Here is a 4,568-nt window from a genome sequence, read left to right as displayed (position 1 = left end):
CTCGCATGGTATAAGTCTACTCCTACTTATAATCTCACTTTTAAATTGTTTTATTCTTTAAGTTCCAATCTAATTTCCAATTAATATGGTTTCACTCTTAGAATCAAAGCTCAAACGTCCCATCAGTGGAGGTGAGCGGTTAGGACAAGGGATTAGGCTTACATGACTTCGACGGGGAAAATTTTATTGTGAGCTTTTTAATGCGAGCTTTTTTTGAAATTTATCAAAGTTTGCGAGCTCTTTTAGAGTCCCATAAAAAAAGGCCTACTAATCAAAAAATAACAAAGTAATCACTTAACCTGTATCTATGGATTTATCCTAAGAAACACCAAAGCAATTAGCAATTAGCAATTAGCATATATAAAAATGAGCCATCACAATACCAGCAAATATGTATTATGCATTCAAGTCTGGATTGTTGCTAAGGCAATAAAGGTTTAATGAAACTTCAAGTAAGCATATGCCAATTTTCATGTAGTTCTATTATTTGAAAAGGCCAAAGAAATTAGTAAAATGTTCCACATTAAGAACATTGTGTTGACTCAACACAACAAATTTTGAGCAATATGTATTGCATGTCGATGCAAAAATAGTGTCACATCAAAAAGTGGGCTATCATAACACCAACCGAGTTTATATTTTGCATTCAGGTCTATGGATTGATCCTAGGTCGGCTAAGGATTGATGAAACATCAATAGTGGAAAGGGTTGGTTGATGAATAAGCATGTGTTGATTTGGATCCAATCCCAATACACGGATGAAGATGTAATAGATATGTTTGCATGCCAGGTAAGATTTTTGACCCAACTCTCTTTTTTGAAAATCTGGACATGTACATATGGGTTCAGTCTTGATGTGCACATCATAAGACATCCGAGCCTTGTCAGACCCTGTTGTTCTCAAATGGAAAATACTATGATGAAGAAGCTCCACTGTCATTTCTCCCATGACAATAGCATGCATAGATTGAGCACTAGCTATTCTTTTTGCAGCCTCCTTAGATATGCCATGCCTCCATTTTGTGGTTCTTACCAATGTGTGTTGAGCTGGATTCCTTGGTATGGATGTCGACCCTCCATGTGCATCACAAAAATTAGTTGGCATCGGTGCCGATCCTTGAGGTACATTTGGTGTCCTCCAATTCACATGGGCTTGATCCACTATTTGGAGTCTAAAACCAACCTTGATGAGATTGCCTATCTCCTCACTTGTGATGTTTGTTTCCACATCCACCTTCCACATAGATGGACGTTTAGGAACATGCATGATATAATGATCTGGGTGCCATGTATGAGTTATATCATCATTACAAAACCACATCCATTGTGCTTTTGGTCCTCCTACCCTTGGATGCCACCGTTCGGAGTAGAAACAGGGTGCCACCACTCCTTGTGAACTGCTTTGTATATATCAATTAAACTTAAGCTTTCCATCTATGAATCCAAGACGCTTCACTTTAGAGTTTTTGGAGGTCCTTTAAATTGCCCAATAGGTATGTGGATAGGCACCTCAACAATAGAGAGGCCACTAGGAAGGCCTCCTTGTCTCATAGGTGGAGCCATTGGGGCTTGTCTCTTGTGGGCATGGTCTCATTCTGAGATCCTTCAGCTTCCCCTATAGTGCCATGTTTTCCCCATGATGTTTTTGTAGACTCCCCTTGAACTCCACCTTGCTCCATTGTGGAAGCCCTAACATCCACTGATTGGGTATTACCTTGCAATTTTATTGAATGCCAATCTCCACCTTTTGTCTTGAACCTAATTTTTCTCGACCGCTCTCTTTGCTTACGATCTCTGGTCACCATCACATACCCTGGATTATGTGAGGTGTTTTCTAAATGTATACTTGATGACTTGCTTCTCTTTCTTTGGACTATTACCTTATCCCCATGTAATGGTCTTGGTTCTTCATACATTGGTGTCCCTGCAACTGTTTCATGCACCATTTGTGCAACTTGTGCTTGTGAAGGTGTACTCCTTGAGGTCACTCTTTGCATCAAGGCTTCCAAGTTAGGACCACCATCCCCAACATGCCTTCCAATCATATATGCATATTGTTTGGCACTTTGTAATAGGACATTTGCCATGTCTAAAGTGCAACAATCATATAATTGTATCTTTGTCTTAAACCCTTCTCCTGCTAGCCAACTACCATGCATGCTTTCAGCTAGATTTGACCTTGGAGTGTGTGCCTCCTCCAAGGAACTCTTTGTTATGGTAAAAAAAGGAGGTAATTAGAATTGGGTTATTACATTTATTTTGCTTACTACATTTATCTACAAAATACATACTGCGCTCATGAGATTCCCCCAATGGGCAATCCGCACATCCCACCAACTAAACGATATGACCATTGAAGGAATGTCGGCCTCACAGACATGTCCTGCATGCCACCACTTTTGAATGAGCTTTGCTTGGTTGGTAGCTTCTTGCTTTGTCTTACATAATCTCCAATTCTTACACATGGTGATATGCTCATTCCTCATATCCTCTTTGACGAATTTCTTTGTGTGCTTATGCAAGCGTTGTTCCCAATGGAAGAGACATGAGCGCTCTCTCCCAACAATTATATTGTTTGGACCCCCATTGAAAATAGTTCTCACAGCTATCGAATTCGCTCTAGCTTCATTAGACATGAAACGATGAAAATCTGCAGGGGGATACCCACATTATTTTATTGTGGCATTCAACATCTCCCAAAATAGGATTTGGCTTTCAGCATCTTCATCTTTCATCTCACATGTGACGATGGTCATTAATTCCTGCACACTAGTAGACAAAGCCAACATTATTAAATATTATACCACAACTCTCTTGATGATAGCAACATGGATACATAAGGATGGAGGGAAGTTATACCTAGGATCATAAACATGACATGCCATTGTGCTCCACCCATGCAAAGAGCATCACTAATCGCATGATGCCCTGCATACATAGGTTCATCAAGGAGCTCATCATCGCTCACTCGATGGGTGTGATCAAATTGTACCCATGAATTCCTCAAATCACCATTTCCTGCTCTTCTCATGCGATTGACAAGATCCACACCAGATGCTGGACCATTGGTTGACATTTTAAAAACAAAACATTTTTCATTTGGCAAGCCTTGCCCTGGAGAACGACTTCCATGGAAGAATGAATACATCGACCTTTTCTTTAGTAAAAGAAGGTTGTCATAGCTTTCCCCAATAGGTAACCTTGCCTTCTTCTCTTGTGCAACAATCCGTTTAAACCTGTAACATCACAAGTCAACTATGTAGAAGCTCCCTATGCCATTCTAAATTTAAGTAAACTAAAAATCACTTAGCTACAAACAAACATACTATTGATTCTCAACGAGGGGTACCAATTGCTCAAGAAAGTTGGTCAACTCTATATCTCCCACACTTGCCCCTTGTTATTGTCTCCTCTCATCAAGAATGAATTCAAGAGCTCTTTGGCAACACTCATTTGAGCTTTGCGTGGTCCAGCATTTTTATCCACCTTTAAAACGTCTGCAACAAGCTTCTTTGTTTTCTCTATCATTGCCTTAGATGTTCCTGGCTGCACAGGGTGCTAATGTCACCAACATGGACCATCAATCTAGTCATTGTTTCATCAAATGGCATTACATAATATACCATGCAATTACAAGTATCAATGCAATAAGCAGGCTTACGACAATAGTGACAAACAATCTTGTTCCTCTCCTCTTCAATCAAGAGTCCAAGAGCAATCTCCTTTTGTAGGTAGCCTCTAAAGAAGGATGTGTTAAAATTCTTATTGTTTGCAAAATAAGGGCAAGTAATACTATGGCATTCTAATGAGCCAACACAGTAGCTAAGCCTTACTGTACATGAGATAGCCATGTTTATGGTTGATGGTTTGGTCCATATGTGGCCATAAAATTTTTGCTCCATGCCATTCATGCCATTGATGTTTCCAAAAGTTGGAGGAAATTCCAATAGCATACTTCCATTGTATATCCTTGGTAATTCAGTGACTTGCTTCCTTTGCTTTATATTTGCAATTTGCGTTTTGAGTATATTGGCTTGCTTGTTCTCCATTATCCAAGGTATGATTCTTTTGCTAATCTGACATTCATCTTTTGACTAGTCCTCATTTGAGCCTTCAAGGTCAATGTGTGAAGTCTGCATCATCTCAATGTCAACATCAGTCCTTGTCTCCCGAGGGAAGCCAAGGATATGAAACCAAGGATGCTAGAGAAAGGGGGGGTTTCATATGAAAATCTACCCCACACGAGAGATAGAGAATGGACAGCATGTACTCCTGAGATGTAGAGCCTATTCACATATCAGAGAAGGCTATGGGGCAAAAGAGATCTAAAAAATCTGTTGGAGCACCAAATTTCTTAGTACAGATGATGAAATGCTATCTTAGTGCCATGTGGTTATGTTGGCAAGATCCATGGTTCGAAATGTATTTGAAGCTTTCATAGGTCATCTCCAATAGTCTCTAGTCCTATTATTAAATTAGGATTAGCATTCATTTAAAGAGACTGGTATCGATGACTTCTTTCAAGGAATTGATTCTCAATTATCTTAAGGGTTAAAGCTTTCACTATC

Source organism: Dipteris shenzhenensis, chromosome 29 (genome assembly GCF_047967505.1).
Source record: "Dipteris shenzhenensis isolate YYH24624 ecotype China chromosome 29, Dip_SZ_1.0, whole genome shotgun sequence".
NCBI lineage: Eukaryota > Viridiplantae > Streptophyta > Polypodiopsida > Gleicheniales > Dipteridaceae > Dipteris > Dipteris shenzhenensis.
Note: the sequence above shows the minus strand (reverse complement) of the source record.